We start from the raw sequence: 20,000 nt of genomic DNA on the forward strand, positions 1-20,000 counted from the left end.
ACGTTACACTCATGAACAATCCGGGTATTATTTAGGCAACAAAGATGCTCCAGCTACGACCATTGCAATTATTTATTTAAACATCAAAGAAAGCGTGGAGGCGCAATGTCCCTGTGGTTAGGGCAGCGGACTCGCGGTCATAGGATCGCGGTTTCGATTCCCAGACCGAGCGTTGTGAGTGTTTATTGAGCGAAAACACCTAAAGCTCCACGAGGCTCCAGCAGGGGATGGTGGCGAACCCTGCTCTACCCTTTCACCACAACTTTCTCTCACTCTTACTTCCTGTTTCTGTTGTGCCTGTAATTCAAAGGGCCAACCTTGTCACACTGTGTCATGCTGAATATCCCTAAGAACTACGTTAAGGGTACACGTGGAGTGTTCAGCCACTTGCACGTTAATTTGACGAGCAGGCTGTTCCGTTGATTGGATCAACTGGAACCCTCGACGTCGTAAGCGACGGAGTGCCAACAACAAAGAAAGCACTACTATGAACATGCTATTATTATTTAAAAAGCAAAGGATACAGCTACGATCGTTCCACGTATTATTAAGGCATCAAATGTGTCACAGCTGTGACTATTCCGTGGAGGCGCAATGACTCAGTCGTTAGGACAGCGGACTCGCGGTCGGAAGATCGCGGTATCGATTCCCAGATTGGGCGTTGCGTGTGTTTATTGAGCGAAAACACCCAAAGCTCCTCCAGGCTCCGGCAGGGGGTGGTGGCGACCCCTTTTGTACTCTTTCGCCCCAACTTTCTCTCACTCTTTCTTCCTGTTTCTTGAGTAACGCTGCGATGGACTGGCATCCCGTCCAGCAGGGGGGAACACATTCGCCATAGAAACCGGGAAACCAGACCCATGAGCCTGGCTAGGCGTTAAAAGGGCACATAAATAAAAAAAGAAAATATGACTATTCCGTGCATTATTTAGACATCATTAAAGAAGTTTCAATTACGGTTATTCCAAATATTGATTCTAAATTTTGGCACAATTCCAATAGTTTCGGTCGAAGGGGATAAGTTGATTACATCGAACCCAAAGTCCAAGAGGTATTTATTCTCTCCGTCACCAAAATGATGAAAGACAAAGTCGACTGGAACTCAGAACGTAATGATGGAGAAAATGCCGCCAAGCATTTCGCCCTGCCTGCTATTGATTCTGGCAGGTTGCCACCTTCAAACCATTTCAAATATAAATTGGAACATATCATTTTAGAGACAGTAATATATGTGTAGAGGTTTTGTTGTTTGCTATTTCTAAATATCTCCAGCGATCACTTTGGCTATTTCGATTATCATATATTTTATTATCCCAATACATTAATCTACCTGACAATAATATTCACTTCGTTTCATTTGTTTTCACAGAAATTTTACTGTCAGTAAGGACACTATTAACATCCATCTGCACTTGAACACAAGACTTTAGATTCAAATGATTCTATGTAGGTGATCTGTGATAGTATTAGTATTTCAACAAATTTTATATTTTTTGCGCATTCTTGTTTTCCTTTCTTCTTTTACAACCTTTTACGTATATTTTTCTATATCTTATGCAATTCCTTACTTTATTTTATACGTTTTCCTTGCATTAATGTTTGAACGCTTTTCTGGTAGTATTTTTCAACATATATTTGGTATCATTTTGCACGTTTTTCTGGCTTAATTTTACAAGTTTTTTCGGTATCATTTCTAAGCGTCTTTTGTTTATATTATACATTTTATTCTTATTACTTTCCTTTCTTGCTTACAATTTTCGGTTTTCGTTGTTTTGTAGAAATATTTCGCTTTTTACATTATATTTCATACCTTCCTTTGCTTGTATATCTGCATTTGACTTGTTTATATAAAATAAGATTTTTTTGTTGCTGTTTTGATAGTTACACTAGTTATGTTTGATTGTTTTTTCTTATGTCTAACATTTTGTTTATTTTACTTGTTTTAACAGAGATATTTTTAAACATAAATTATCTTCTCTGCACATTTACATACCTCTGTTTTAAAAAATAACTTTAGAACTTCCTAGATTTTATGTTGATTTTATCACATTTCCTAATGATTAATATCTTTTTTTTTATATATTCTATAATAATCTGAAGTTGATTATAAAACATACTAATACATGAAGGCTATAAGGAAGACAGAGAAATTTCATATCCTGATGATGGTACTGTGAATGAACAAAAGCACTGATCATAGATCTAGGAGATTTATTGTTCCAAGCAAATTGAAAAAAAATGCCACAAGTTATACACATATAAATACACAGGTGGGGGCACAATGGCCCAGTGGTTAGGCCAGCAGATTCGCGGTCGGAGGATCGCGGTTTCGATTCCCAGACCGGGCGTTGTGTGTGTTTATTGAGCGCAACACCTAAAAGCTTCACGAGGCTCCGGCAGGGGGTGGTGGCGACCCCTGTTGTACTCTTTCGCACCCAACTTTCTCTCACTGCTTCTTGAGTAAAGGTGCGATGGACTGGCGTCCCATCCAGCTGGGGGAGGGGACACATACGCCATAGAAACCGGGGAAACTGGGCCCATGAGCCTGGCTAGGCTTTAAAAGAGCACATATATAGAAACTTACACACACACAAGCGCACAAGCACATGTGTACAAACACACACACACATACACGCAAAGACACACACACACACACACACACACAAATAATGCATATATACATATGTGAGTATGTGTGCTTGTGTACGTATATCTGTATATGTGTGTGTGTGTTAGTGTGTGTGCGTGTGCATGTGTGTATGTGGAGGGCACATGGCCGAATGGTCAACGTCTTGCACTTACGATCGCAAATCGCGCTTCAATTGCTGGACCGGGTAATGCGTTGGGTTTCTTCACCAGAAAAAAAAAATCACTTCGTCTCATACTGCACTGCAATCACTACTGCACCTGACGTTTGGCTTACGATACATCTCTTCAGACAACGTTGATTTGAAGGATGCAGTACGTCAATGTACACACCATATATCTGATTGCTATAAACAAATTATTTGTGCAGGTTGTTCAGCTATAAGTTGCAGAACCGTCTCTCTCTCGGTCTACAATGGTTTACTCTCATGTATCATATGAGTGTATAAATATATATGCATACACATGTGTATATACATACCTACGTACATACATACACACATACATACATACATGCATACATACATACATACAAACATACATAAGTACGTACGTACCTACGAACATACATACATACATACATGTATGTATATATGCATGCATGTATGTATGTGTGTAAGTGTATATATGTGTGTCTCTGTGTCCCTGTCTCTCGATCTATTTGTCCGTCTGTCTTTCTACCTATCTATATGTCTGTCTATCACTCTGTCTGTGAGTGTCCCTATCTATCTATCTATCTATCTATCTATCTATCTATCTATCTATCTATCTACCTGTCTGTCTGTATGTATGTATATGTATATGTATGTATATATATATATATATATATATATATATATATATATATATATATATATATATATATATACATACATACATATATACCCGTCTATCTAACATACATACACACACATACACGTATACTTTTATGCGCATACACACTAGCACTTACTGTGGCGTTATCAGCGTAAATTAACAAAACTAAAACAACATATATCCAATCCCATTACACCTATCTAAGTATTTACCTTGACATTTATAGTAAGAGTACTAGTGACGCTGATATTTCTGATGTGACAACCTCTTAATACAGAACCCCCTCCCTATCCTTATTACAGCTTCAACGTGTTACGTAAAAACCTATTAAAAGGATGGACAGCTTTCAGCTGAACTACTTGAAGTCGAATAGATGGCATTCCTTTTGAACCAACGTTTTTGAATCATTTAACATTTGCTCGTGTCTTCTGCCTTTTGCTCTATATACAGCTTCTCCTACACCTCTCGCTGGGAAAGGCATCGTTGACCTCTTTAATGATCATACGACGTATAGTTACATCGAAAGAATTAAACTATTAACAACCTTTAGTGATATCAATTGGTTGTTAGGACGTCGCGTGTCATCTTGACTTTCCTTATACGTTCTCAAGTAAATATTTAAATAAGTCCTTTGTCTATTGTACGAATGGAAAAGAAGAGCAACAGTTGTCAGTTTCTGCTTTACGCTTAAGCCAGCTTTTAACATTTATATTTATCTATTAGTATTTATATTTATGTATTACACGACGGTGGACTATCTATGCATTCGTTTGAGCTTACAACTATATTAACGTCAAAGCTTCATCAAAATACAGTCCCTAATAAATTTACAGACGTGGCTGTGTGGTAAGATATTTGCTTCCCAAAAACATGGTCTCAGGTTCAGTCCCGCTGTTTGGCACCTTGGGCTAGTGTCTTCTACTCTAGCATCGAGCCGACGAATATGGATATGGTAAACGGAAACAGAAAAGAACCTCGTCATGCATATAATCACAAGGTACAGGAATCTTATATGTATACCATTCTGCCTAAATAATGGAACTGAAGATACGATATCTCTGCATACCTCACGTCTATTTTCATTCCTCCACTTCACTCTCTATTTCATATCTTATCTAGAATAACTATTGCTTAACCATGTCCTCACACCGTCTCCAATGAAGGGATATATAAAATATCCCGGTAACAGCTGTAAGACCTTCTATTTATAAATGTAATGAAATCTTTATAGCCTTGGATTTTTATCTCATTCTGTTAATTTATATATATATATATATATATATATATATATGACGAGGTTCTTTTCAGTTTCATTGTCTTAAAGCTGGCAACATGGTTACGATAACGATTCTTAAATGAATCAGCCCTCCCTTTGTGTGCACGGCACATTTATATACAAGATTTGTCCTCATACAGAGATTCATCAAAGGATATTTTGATTTTTCTCTGCATGATCATTTATCGTATTTATTTATACATAAAGCAGCCCCAACTCCATTTACTGACGTTGTTACCGTGTTAGCTGTATTATTTGCGACACACACACACACACATATATATATGCACACACACACACACACACACACACACACACACACACACACACACATATATATATATATATATATATATATATATATATATATATATATATATATATATATAGGCGTGTGCTTGTCTTTATGTTTTTGTCAATGTCTCTCCTCCAACCACTGCTTGACTGTCGGTATTGGTGCGTTTATGTCTCCGTATCCTAGCAGCTCTGCACAAAAGGAGATCAATAAAATGATTACCAGGCTTAATAGAAAAACAAACAAAAAAAGTGCTGGGTTCTATTTGTTCGACTAAATGTCACACAATGCAGTACCACAGCTTGTAACTCCAAAAAATTAAACGATAAAAAGAATAATAGAAGATACGTTGGACATGTAGGTTTTTCATATACAGTAAGACAGGGATGGTTACGTTAGGAACATCATTGATTTTAAATCTGTTCTGAGTTAATAACAAATATGATTATTATTCTAATTTTGAAGCGTTTTAGGGAGGATGTTCTGCGAAAGCGACCGGATTTATCGCACGCGAAGAATTGGATTCTTCACGATGACAATGCCCCTGGTTACCGAGCTCTTCTCACTCCTGAGTTTCTCTCGAAAAACAACGTGGTATCGCTACTGTAACCACCCTATTCGTCAGATTTAGCACCTGCGGACTTCCATCTCTTCCAGAAATTGAAATGCAGCTGAAAGAGCACCGTTTTAACACCGTTGTCGAAAACCAGAGAGCGAATCGCAGAAGGTGTTAAGGTGTTCAATTCGCTTACGGAAAACGACTCCCAGGCCGGATTCTAAAAGTGGCTGGAACGCTTGGACCGCTGTATTTGTGCGCAAGATGTCTATTTCGAAGGAGATGATGTTCAACATTAGGTAAATAAGCTACTTTTTTTGACTAAACATTAGCCCGGAAACTGTTTGATATATATTGCTTCCAGATCCCTGGAAGCAAGCGAAGCAATGCTTCCCTTCAAAATTATAGAAACAAAATTCTTCTATTGTGCTGTAGAATTAATATAAACTACAAGACATCATAAGCTTCAGACTTTTATGGTCGGAATTAGCACGAGACGACAAGCAGTGGCAGACGACACAAAAAAAAATCTATTCAAGGCAAGCAACGTGAGCTGTTGCATTCTTGCCGGTATAATATTTTAATATTTTTTCTCTTTAAAACTGCAACAAAGAAAATTTATTTCTAGTAAGAGCTGATAACGATAGTTTTAAATGCTAATAAATACTAACACGTTTAGATTAAGTTTCTGTCAATTCGCAATACATATATATATATATCTAATCTTACGTTGTTATGTAACACTTACATAGGAAAAGGGAAGCAAGTTGATATTCTGCTTCCATCAGAAAAACTGTGAAAAGATAATCCTAATGATTTTTTTGTTCATTGTATGGTCCATAGATAAAATCTACTTCTGTCCGTAGCGGCTGCAAATATTCAAGAATACCATAAGTTTTCTCCACAAATAAAGTCATTTTTGTTATTCTTTTATAAGTTGACCAAACGCGTGCAGTTATTACATACTGAAATTAAAAAAGAGTTTCCCAAAAAGTGGCGCCAACTCGCTGGAACTCGAATCATTCATTGGTAGAAACAGTTTGTGAACATCATTAGCATCTTGCTGATTTATTCTTAAACATCATTGATAATTCAAATAAATGGGACACGGAAAGCTATACTTATGCTCAGGCGTTGTATTCTAATTTACAAAATTGTGAATTCAATTTGTTTTGTTAAATGTGTTTAGAGATATTTTTATTTACACAAATGCAGCATTTGACATCCTCCAGAGAAAAAAAAAACATTTGACATATCCTACTGTAGTCGTAAAGTAAATAAAATTGCGAAAGTTTTGAAAGAAAAAAATGCATGAATTTTCTAAATTTTTGGCTAATGTTGATGGTATTTATCTTCAAACGAAGAAAAGAAAAAATGCGTTTGGAACAGAAGAAGGATACAGACAGCTGTTCTAGAAAATTATAGATTTAATTTGTGAGCAAACTGAGATACGATTTCAAAACTTAAATGAATTACATTTTTTAGCGCTTCTCGATCCAATGAGACAAAATAACGACGTCCAGGAAACATTTCTACCTTACCTTAGACATTCTTACGGATACCATTTCGACAGCCAAAATTTTAGAAGCGAACTTACTGTTTTGTACAAAGATGTTGTACTTTACATTCTGCATAATAGAGGATTAGATGAAGCTTTGCCCCAGTTAACGAAGCATTGTGAATGAATATGAACACTACCAGCAACAAGTGCTATAGTTGAGCGCTCCTATTCATACCTAAGGAGAATTCATAATTATGAAAGAAATTCGCAGGGACAAGAAAGGTTTAGCTCTAAATGGCATAGAAAAAGCCGTTTTAAAAAGCATTAAGAACGATACCTTCTACAATGATGTTATCAACAATTTCATCAAGAAAAACAGAAGAATTGAATTAACATTTAAAGAAATTAAGTTTTAAAACTTTAATTTTTAAAAAGTTTTATTTGTGATTTTTTTAATTGTAAAAATAATTGTATAATATGATCATGTCAATTTGATTAAAAAATCTGTGTCAGAAAATTTTCGTCAATGCTTCCCCAGCCAGAGAGATCATTGCACTCCTCTGATTATATATATAAATAGACAGACAGACAGACAGACAGACAGACAGACAGAAAGATAGATAGATAGATAGACACATACATAGATAGACAGATAGATTGATAGATAGACAGTAGGTATACATAAATGTGAGTATGTATATATATATATACATACATATATATATATATATATATATATATATATATATATATATATATATATATATATATATATATATATATATAAGTTGTGTAACCAAAAAGTATCCGACCTTGATTTCTGTTGCACAAAATGATAATGCGCAAGAAAAATCTGCATGAGTATTAGGTGGCTGCGTCCTTCCCGAGCATGCGCAAACATTTTCGTGTTTGAAGATTGCGCCATTCGCCCGCAGTGACGTGCTAAGTACAGGCGTAAAACATCTGCTGTGCGATTATTATTTTAGAATCAAGATGACCAAGCGCATTGTGCTAAGGTAATGTATCAAAGTCTACCTAAAACTTGATAATACACAAACCTAGACTACGGGTAGGATTCAGAAGGCCTTTGAAGATGATGACATGGGAAAAAACACAAATAAAGGAGTGGTACAACCAGATTAAAGATGGCCGCACCTTAGCGGGTAGTGAGCCACGTTGAAGGCCAGACAGTTAACAATGAATAAAACATGGGGGTTCTCCGCGAAGCTGTGCAGCGAAAACGACTCGACCTGTGGGCAGCCAGAAACTGGCAACTCTATCATGACAAAGCACCCGCTCATTCTACTCACACCATCTAAGCATTCCTCGCTGGTGAGTTTCTTTTAATATTACTTGTTTTTTGGCCAATGGTCGCATATTTTTTTTACTACTCTACGTATATATATATATATATATATATATAAAATTTAGATTCAGATGAATATAGTACTTAAGTTGAAGCACCAGAAGTTTGTACGGTATTATCCATACAATTTCAAAGTAAGGTGATTAAAATGAAAATATCGTTGTTGCTTTTTTGATATATATATATATATATATATATATATATATATATATATATATTGATATATATATATATATATATGGGAAATGTTCTCTATGTGGCCTGTGTGTTTTCTGTACTCTGTTCCTCATTTTGTCTGTTTTGTTTGCAACGTCCTGTACCCAGATATGCATCTATATATACAGGTAGATGTAGGTATGTACATACATATACGTATATATGCATATACTCATTTATTATATATATATATATATGTGTGTATATGTAATCGACTCATCGCTCTCACAAAATTGCTCCACCTGTGGCAAAATTTTAGTATTATTATGAGTATAATTATTATTATCCATAAAACGTTGCATTTCCAGAATCAGTAGCATGCAGGCCAAAATGTTTTGCGGTATTTCGCCTTTCCTTACGTTTTGAGATCAAATGTCGCCAAGATCTACTTTATCTTTAATCTTTAATCAATTATATAAGTGCTAACTATACATTCACGTTATTTAGAATATAAATATTGTCATTCGTCATTATTATATATTTAATATAAAGTTAGATATCATTAATGATAATTAACTTAGCTATTCCTTTCATTATGTATCAATATAATTACATTAATATATGTCAAATAACATTACTCTATACGAAAATTATACTAGACATATTTTTCACATCCGAATATCTACCTAATTCATGTTTAAATAACTAATTTCCATATCTTTTCCGTTAGCTGTTCTACCAGCAACACAAATTTTCAATAAATCTTTTGCAGAATTACACTTAAATTAATAAAATATATTTCATTTATAAATTAGACAGTTTCAGTCTACTGATAAAATGATTAGTAAATTAACGTCCGCCTCTTTTTAATCTGCATACAAAAACACAAGACACTTACTTATGTACTGTAAAAACATAAGAAGTATTAAAAAAAATCTTGGTAAGTTGATAAACAAAGGTGTCTAAAATATGTTCAAAACATTTTGAGTTGTACCAGATTACCATTTCTAGACGTAACGGCAATTAAAAGTGACTCTACCGTCACCACTGACATACATTATAAACACACAGACATACATTATAAACACACAGACATGCATCAATATCTAAACTTTGAATCGTGCCATCTAACACATGCAAAGTGCAATACATCTAGCCATACTGCCTAGCTAGAAAAAAGATGTATCAATCGTGGAGTATGTGAATGCCAGAGACAAATGGCTAATAATTTCTACTCAAACAAAAATACCAATCTCTACTTATAGAAAATGGTATGCAGCGTGCTATAGAAATCTCTATACAACAGCTTAGGACAACTCAAGAAAGACGAAGACAAGAACAGTTTATACCTTTTATGGTGACATGCACTTCATGTGACGAAAATATCTTTAGCTTTGCGAAAGCAAACTTGCCGATCATTTCTGAAAGTAAGGGATTGAATGATATAATTACAGATCGCGCTATGGTTTCTAAGTAAAAGACAGCCGAATAAGTTGAAACAATTATTAACAAAGGCCAAGGTTGTCGTAAGCAACTATGACGAATCATTCATTGTGTCTAAATGCAATGATAATCGATATGGTACATGTCAGTTCATATGCACTGGTGAATATATGGACACAAAATCCAGAAGAATATTTGCAAATGCAAATATGAGCTTCAAATGTAGAAATTTAATTCACTGCATCTAATGTCCGAATTGTGAAGAGATATACATTGGTCAGACTGGGAATGCATTATCGAAACGTTCATGCGTGCATCGACAACAAATTAGAGACTTTGATGTCCGTCAAATCCCATTAAACAACATGTTGTAGAGCTCGATGAGGATGTCCTGCAAACGCTGGTGGAAGAAAATGCCATCATAGCTGTTGAGAAACTAGCAAAGAAGCTTGGATTTGGTCATTCAACCATTCATCAACACCTGCGTGCCATCGGAAAAGTCATCAAATTGTGTCAATGGGTTCCTCACAAACTTTCCGAGTCTAATTGCGCACAGAGAGTGAATGAGTGTTCTTCTTTACTGTCACGTCTCACGAATGAACCTTTTTTGGACCGAATAGTGACTGGTGATGAGATACAGGTTCTCTATAAAAATGCCAATCGCCGAAGACAGTGGGTAGGGAAAAGTGAAATACCGGCACCTCAGGCTAAAGGAGGTCTTCACCCACATAAGGTGTTATCTTTTTGGTAGGATATGAAAGGTTTAGTTCACTTTGAACTTTTAAACCAAAACCAAACGATAATAAAGGAGATTTACTTCGCGTTTGTTCACGTAGGCGATTATCGATCCTAAATTAGATGTGGTGGAGTAGGAGATTTCCACACATGATTTGTTAAAGATGGGATAGTATTTATGGAGTAGTGGAAAATTGGATCATAGAATTTTAAAGAGTTTAGGTAGAGATTAAACTTGGAGAGAGGAGGGTGCATCAAACCATAAGTTTCACGCTTCCTGGCCTTAGATTGTTTAGAGCCTGTAGGTGTAGTGGACTGATCAAGAGAGGGTGGGGTGCTTGTAGTTGCTATAGGCTTGGAGTGACCAGTGGTGCGGTTGAAAGCGATGTGTAAGGTTTCTTTTGCGGACCTGTTGGATTGGTGTAGAGTGTGAGTAGTGTCCATAGACTCAGGGTTAGTATTGGGGAAGAGATGTGCTATTTTGGTTTTAAACTTGGTGTTGGGTATACAATTGGTTTTTTTCGCGGAAGCCGCTTATTTGGAGGACCTGTTAATAATAAGGAGCGTAAATGTTAAACATTTCTTCGTTAGCGGATAACTTATTCTAATAGATATGCCTGTGTTTAGAGAGGAATTAAGGGGGATTAGAGAGGGAATTTATGTATTGTAAAACTAGGCTGGATTTGTGGACAGTTGCAAGTTATACTACCTGTTCTGTCGTTGGGGTTTAACACTAGTGAGGTCGAGCTAGGTTTGTTGTTTGTGGCGGACAACCTAAAGTGTAATTTGTATTTGTACTGGATTAGGAAGTGGTACTGGAGATAGCATTTCTTGCCGCACAGGTAGGATTGTGGGTTGTTGGCTTGAGTTTAGAATTATGTAATTGAAGTGGGTTTATTAATGATTGTATTATTGCTTGTATGTGAGTGTATATTATGTGTGTATATATTATGCGTATGTGTGTATATATTAATACACACACACAAGCACGTCGCACGTACACAAAACTTCACACACACTTATTCTCTTTAGAATATTGCCCTTTTACCATTGTGAGTCATGGTAACTGCAATTTGAAATTACAGTCTCTCAACATAATAGCAGTGAGGTAAGTAGTTAGAGTCGATGAGATTCAGGAAGATAGACAGATAGTCAAAGAGATAGGTGGATAGATAGATAGATGTAGAGAGAGAGAGAGAGAGAGAGAGAGAGAGAGAGGGAGAGTGCGTGCGTATGTGCGTGTGTGAAAGAGAGATAAAGAGAGTAAAGAAGAAAGAAAGATAGAGATAAATAGGCGGTAGACAGACATATATATAATTAGATAGAAGGATATACAGATATAATGGTAGATAGATAAGGAGATGAATATTGGCTATAGATAACTGCAGATGTATATTGGTATCCGAATAGGTAGATAGGCAGTTAGATATGTGTATTCTTAAATAGATAGACAGTTAAATGGCAAGATATGTATGTATGCGTGTATTTATGTATGTATGTACGTATGCATGAAATCACGCATGTATGTCTGTATATATATATATATATATATATATATATATATATATATATATATATATATATGCATATATAGATGTATGTATGTATAACTGTGTGTGTGGGTTTATATATATATATATATATATATATATATACCTAGCTAGATAAATCGATAGATCGATAGATAGGTAGATAGATAGATAGATAGATAGATAGATAGATTGAGTGGTTAATAAATAAATAGAGAAATCCAAATAGATAAATTGATAGATACATAGATTAGATAGAGAGACGATGAGAGTGGTAAGCAACAGAACTTGAAATGCATTTAAGTATCTAGCTAAGCTAACTAATTAAAGTAGCCAGATCTTGTTGAAGAGCTCTCTCTAATTAGAATAGTTAGTACTCAAGGACGACGTTCTAAAACTCTAGTAGATTAATGGACATGACTTATTGACAACAGAAGAGTCTTTACAACAACACTTCTAAATAGGAAATTCGTCGCCAAATGGAAATGGCTTATTTTATGCTAATCTTCGTACAGTAATTCTTCCTTCGACACACAATTCATTCTTCTTCATTTCCCTTACTTCTTTTTCTTTCTCTTCCTCATCTTCTTATTCTCTCCCTCTTCTCTTTCTTTTTCTGAGTTATTCACCCTCTCATTCTTTCTCCAACAATCACCCCATTTGGGCATATATATAAATATATATATGTCTGTGTGTATGTGTGCGTGTATATATATATATATATATATATATATATATATATATATATATATATATATATATATATATATATATATATATATACATATGTACATATATATACATATAGATATATAAATATGTGTGTGTATTTGTGTGTGTGTGTGCATGTGCATGTGTGGCTTTCTACTCGTGTGTATGTGTATCTGTACGTATAAATTAGATAAATAACAAAGGAACCATAAAGTATGTAATGAAATTCATTAGCTTACAGCTGTTTCTAATATGAGATGCAGTGCATTCAAAGCTGATTCCTTATGCATCAACTTATAGATTTCTCGAAGCTTTTATTATAAATTGCTAGGTTTGGGGAGAAAGCATTTACAGATATAGATAAGATCAATTTCGAAAGGTATAAAAATGCATGCGAAATTGAGCGTAAAGATGGAATGATAAAAGCCCCTGTCAGAAGTATGTAAATTTAAGAAGATTTTGCTTATATATGTATATGCAATGGTACATGATAAATTATTATTTAAATCACTCTTCATTCGTATGCATAAAGTATAGACAGAGTCGATACATTAAATCTTATTGAACACACGGCTGACCGAGATAACCTCAACATAAAACAGCCAATGGAGACAGATACGAAATTGGAGAATTTAAAATCTAGAGAGATATACTGAAAGAAAAGGAGAGAGAGAGAGAGAGAGAGAGAGAGAGAGAGAGAGAGAGAGAAAGAGAGAGAGAGAGAGAGAGAAAGAGAGAGAACATAACAGAGAGGAATAAAGTAAAGGGCTTTCTAAGCGTGTAAAACTGTTGATGGCATTAATAGCTTTAAGGATCCTAACTAGATTCACAATTGACAGGCTTGTATTTCACCTACTTCACAACATTATGACCCATCTTCGCGACATTAGAGGCAGTATTACAAAGTCGAATGCCTTCGCATTGTGGAAGGTTCTATCCCATCACAAGTGAAATGTACCCGTAAAAATCTTCGTAGTTTATTTAAGATTTATTATGTCCCACTCCCATTCGAATCTAAGATCAAAATTGTAAACTTCCTTGACATAACATTACCAAAAGCCGAATGAAAGTTTACACTATATCCACTCTGAATCCAATCATCCTGGATCAAGGATTAACGGAGTAATGAAAAGCGTATCTATCCGAGTATCTAAGTTATCCGAAAAAAGGGAAATTTTTAACAGCATGAGCTGCTATTGCAATGAGGCTCTCAGCAGAAGCGGATATATAGAAAAGTATACTTATATCCTGAACGTCACACCCAGTTCTCACATCCTGAAAAGTGTCGACAAATCAATAAACGAATAAACAAAAATCAACAAGAAAATAATAAAAGAACAGTTGGATTTAGTCAGCTCTCAATTCCTAAACTCTCAGACAGAAACTAATAATCTCCTAGTTACTTGAAATTGTATTATCAGTAACAATACTACCTACCCAGGGACATTAACACTAATAGACATATTAGGTCTACAAAAGTCATTTGGTATAATTCTCTGCATAGTCACCAGGTAAAATTCTGAAATATTCTTCTCCATTTTTAAATTCGAATTCCCACCACATAACAAATACGACCAAATGTTTATTAAGTATAGCATTAACCCATCAGACACTATGTCGGTGAGCTGGCAAAATCGTTAGCACGTTGGACGAAATGCTTAGCAGTATTTCGCACACCGCTACGTTCTGAGTTCAAATTCCGCCGAGGTCGAATTTACTTTTCAACCTTTCAACTAGTTCCCTCCTCCGAAATTTCTGGGCTTTGTTTCTATAGCAGACAGTATTAACCTATCACACACTAGAAACCCAAATCTTGTAGATGCCATCAGCAGAACTACGTTTAAAGTAAGCAATACGAAACTATTATATTTAAGCATATGTATTTGTTTGCCTAGCTATATGTGTACATATGTGTATATAGACGAATATATATGAGCATATCTAATTGTATCCTTGCGAGTCTTTACGGCTATCTGTATGTATAGTTTTTTTGTACATGTGTGGTTATCAATCATGATTTGCGTGCGTGTGTGGGTTTATGCGACGATGACGCCCACCAACACCATCACCGCCACCACCACCACTACCACCATCACCACCGACACCATCACCGCACTCACTGTGATCTATGCCATTATCCGCTGTCTGCCGCCGTCGTTACCGTTACCACTGGCATCCCAGTCACAACTACAACACACAACTACCATCACCAACAACACCAGCACAAGCAGCCTGTACCACCACCATAGAAAACACCAGCATCATCAAATCACTAAAAGCCACCCACACCACCACCACCACCACCACCATCGCAGAACCCCAGCTTCCTCCACCGCCTCCGCCGGCAAAATACAACAGTCGACTTACAAATAGTTCAACTGCAGCTCACAAGGTGATCATTAATAAACGACATCATTATTAATTCTTTTGGCAGCACCAATTATGAATGTCTTGTGTGTATCTGGACATCTGGTCACTGGCCTTTGTATAAATGACCGGCTGAAAGAAGTCAAGCAGCTGTGATGCTATTGACCTGAGTACGCAATGCTAAACGCAATTTACCTATTAAATCAGGTGTGTTAATCACGGTTGTTTCTTACCCTGGTTCGACCAAGTGAAAGGTCCTTGGCCGTTTCAGACATGCGTGGATTAAATGTTCAATATAATATTGATTTACGTTGTATAGATGTTTACACACACACACACATGCACATAGACACACACACACACACATAAACAGACACACACTCATACACACACATATATGTGTGCGTGTGAGTTTGCATTTGCGTGTGTTGATTGGCTGGTTGGGTATGAGTGTTCTATCACTTAATTATACTAATAGTGCACGCCCCAAGCATTAGGCATTCACCTGCGTAAAGAATGATGGTATGTACCGACGTATATACTTTGACTCTTCTGTATGCCTGTGTCTGTGTTTGCGTGTGGTTGTGCATTTCATGAATAGACAGAAACACACACGCACACGCACGCACGCGCACACACACGCACACACACACACACACACACACACACACACACACACATATACGGTATATATATATGTATGCATATATATAGATATATGTTTATCTATCTATCTATCTATCTATATATCTATCTATCTATTTATCTACCTATATATATATATATTATTATAAAATATGGTAATATATACATATACATAAAAATGTATGTATATATGTACACATACATACATACATACATACATACATATATATATATATATATATATATATATACATAAAAATATATATATATAAATATAAAAGAGAGAAAGAGAGAGAGATAGTAAGAGGAAGAGAGAAATATATTAATATGTATGTATGCATATATATATATATATATATATATATATATATATATATATATATATAAGTGTATACACATGCATAGCTGTAGACTATGGCTTATGGTTGAGAAATATGTGAAGGGTCCTCTTGTTATCTTTAAAAACCACGAGACAAAAGTCGGATAATTATCAATGACTTTTACATTAATTACCCCCAAGTGTAGTAATTTCCTTGAATGTGCCACTAGAGTATTGAGCTCAATACGTCACGATTGTAAGCTCGACGCTCTAACCATTGAGCAAACGCCTTATATTAATTTAAACAACTACATGCTATATACACCACCCTTCACAGCCACGTTGTCTTTAATTCTCTACACATCAACTATTCATTGATCTTCATATTCCAATGTTCCTAAACGTGCCATTGGCCATCCTAAATGCTAACATCCCTTACTATCTTCTGTCTATAAAGAAGTAATTCCGATAGATTCAAGCGGCACTAATTTATACGAAATCATCTACCCATAGTCGGCAACTGACTGTTTATGTATCTTCAAGATACTATGTTCTAGAATGCTCTACTGCCCATCTTCGTTGGTAATAACACCCTTTATCTTAACAGAAGTCATTAGTTATCATTTATACTGCAAACATTAATAATCATATGTGATGCACACATAGACTTTCGTTATAATATTGTCTTTAACTCAGCAGGCGTATACCTGATAATTCTTTAGATGCTTAATCTCTATTGTGTAGAAATTTACAGTGATGTGGTATTGATATAACCTCAAACTAATCCACTTTTGAGTTTTTTTTGTTTTGAAAATTGAAGTCGTTCTTTTTTCTTTTTTTTTTTCCTGTCCAGCCACATTACTTATTTCTCACCCGATTGTATGTAATAAATCTCCACACGAATCGTTACCTGTCGTATAAATGTCCCGTTTGTCTCAGATTTCTGTGGCAAACAAAAAAGAACATTATGTTGATGGTGTTCATAATCATCATCATCATCATCACCCACCAACCACCACCACCACCGCCACCATCCCCCACCGCCACTACCATCATCATCATCATCATCATCATCATCATCATCATCATCATCATCATCATCGTCATCGTCGTCGTCGTCGTCTTCGTCATATCTATTTTATTATTTTCATCGTTTTTATAATTAGGTGATAGAGTAATTAAAATTTATAATTTTTATAATTAGCTGTTGCAGATACGGACAAAATGCTTAGTGGCATTTCGTCCGCACAAACGATCTGCGTTCAAATTCCGCCGAGTTCCATTTTACCCTTTCGTAATTTCGGCATCGATAAATTAAGTACCAGTTAAGCACTGGGAACTATGTAATCCACATTCACCCACCCCTGAAATTACTGGCTTTGAGCCAAAATTTGAAATCAGTATTATTGTAAAGAGTCGGGGCGCGTGGCTTAGTGGTTAGCTTGTCAGCATCATGATCGTAAGATTGTGGTTTCGATTCCTGGACCGGGTGACGCGTTCTGTTCTTGAGCCAAACACTTCATTTCACGTTGCTCCAGTCCACTCAGCTGGCAAAAATGAGTAATGCTGCGATGGACTGGCGTCCCGTCCAGCTGGGGATCATATAGGCCATTGAAACCGGGAAACCGGGCCCAGGAGCCTGGCTAGGCTTTAAAAGGGCGCATTATATATATATATATATATATATATATATATTTATTATTGTAAAAAAAGCGAATTCGTAGAATCGTTATTACGCCAAACAAAATGTTTAGTATTTCTGCTGGCCATTTACGTCCTGATGGCAAACAGAGCTGAGGCAGACTTTGTCTTTCATCCTTTCGGAATCGATTAAATTAAAGACCAAACGATAAGTGGGGGCGACGGACTCGACTAGCCCTCTCTCCCCAAATTTCCGGGCTTATGGAAATAATTATTTTTATTGCTGTTAATGTTCCTTATTTATTATTCTTTTTTTCACAGAGTTTGCGTTACAAAAATGTCAACCAACATACTTGTTGCTGTACCTTTTGTAATCTTCTTTCACGTCTGTTCATCGAACTGGATACGTTGAGTGTCAGGAACAAAATGTCTGCACGCGAGACATATGTAATCCGTTGATCCCGTTGTTTTGTCATTGTCGTTTAACAATGCATGGCTGAATATGCTTAAAGCCGTCGCTTATTATACAAGATACGTGATAGAGATATATAATGTACGAGAGTGTGTGTGTGTATAGTGTGTAAATGTATGTGTGTTTGTGTGTGTGTTTCTGTATGTAAGTTTGTATATATATATATATATATATATATATGTATATATATATATATATATATATATATATATATATATATATATATATATATATATATATATATATATATATATATATATATATATATATATATATATATATATATATATATATATATATATATATATATATATATTGCAATAATTTATTAAAACTAAAGCAGGGGTTGAACCATTAAATCATTTCTCGACATCGTCTCCTCGATTTCCGATACACTTTTCCGGGTCGAGCAATCCACAAATTTGCTTATTTCCTCGAAGAAGGTTTTGACATGCCTTGGTGGTCTCGGAGCTATTTATGAACCACTTTCTGCTCGTCTTCCTCCGTAGCAAGCCGACGACCTCGTAAAGGACGTTTGAGCGATCCAGTCCGGGTGTAGTCGGAAGGGATGCGATCTGAATTGTATGCAGGCTGTTCCAGCAACTCAAAAACCAATTTTTCAACGACCGTATGTTGGCGTGCTTTGATAATAAAGCTCAACGTTTGGTGAAAATTGCTGGTTTCAGTCGGTTGACCAGCATTTTATTGCAACCAGTCCTGCGGACTGTACACTCATTTCTTAGGTAATATTACAGTATATGCTTTTTGCGTCCCTAAAAATATTTCGAATCATTTTATTTGCCGAAGGATGCGATTTGAATTCATTTTATGGCGATTTCGGGTGTACCCTCTCCATACTCTGCTTTTTGGACTCTGCTTCAAAGTGATGGATACGAGTCTCACCTCCTGTGACTATTATCTTCATTGCTGTGGTAGAGGGGTACCTTAGATAGATCACATGAAAGTGTGGCTAATTGCACACTATCTCTTGTACGCAGGCATCTCAATAGTAATTATATACCCTTCCTCATGGGAGACGCAATGGCCCAGTGGTTAGAGCAATGGACTTGCGGTCATAGGATCCCGGTTTCGATTCCCAGACCGGGTGCTGTGTGTGTTTATTGAGCTAAAGCCCCTAAAGCTCCACGAGGCTCTGGCAGGGGATGGTGGCGAACCCTGCTGTACTCTTTCACCACAACTTTGTCTCACTCTTTCTTCCTGTTTCTGTTGTACCTGTATTTCACAGGGACAGCCTTGTCACACTGTGTCACGCTGAATATCCCCGAGAACTACGTTAATGGTACACGTGTCTGTGGAGTGCTCAGCCACTTGCACGTTAATTTCACGAGCAGGCTGTTCTGTTGATTGGATCAACTGGAACCCACGACGTCGTAAACGATGGAGTGCCAACAACAACAACAACCCTTCCACATACCTGGTTCTTCAACCTTGTTAATGCATTATTATTTTTCGTTTCAGATTGCCGTAGCTATGACACAAGCATTAGAAACAAAGAAGTTGTTTGATTT

The 20,000-nt window shown here is 36.1% G+C and overlaps 1 long non-coding RNA gene across 3 annotated transcripts in view; it reads right to left on the reverse strand.

Annotated features, from left to right (window-relative positions):
• The window catches only part of LOC128249818 (uncharacterized), a 508,354-nt gene that overhangs the window by 89,109 nt on the left and 399,245 nt on the right, over nucleotides 1–20,000 (reverse strand). The window contains exon 5 of one of the 3 annotated variants that reach the window (XR_016245012.1): nucleotides 9,959–10,030. The exons of the other annotated variants lie outside the window; for them this stretch is intronic. This is a non-coding gene — a long non-coding RNA (uncharacterized LOC128249818). The remainder of the gene's footprint in view (nucleotides 1–9,958; nucleotides 10,031–20,000) is intronic. 3 annotated transcript variants of the gene reach the window in all.

This window comes from Octopus bimaculoides, chromosome 18 (assembly GCF_046866305.1).
Source record: "Octopus bimaculoides isolate indiv1 chromosome 18, ASM4686630v1, whole genome shotgun sequence".
Taxonomy (NCBI): Eukaryota; Metazoa; Mollusca; class Cephalopoda; order Octopoda; family Octopodidae; genus Octopus; species Octopus bimaculoides.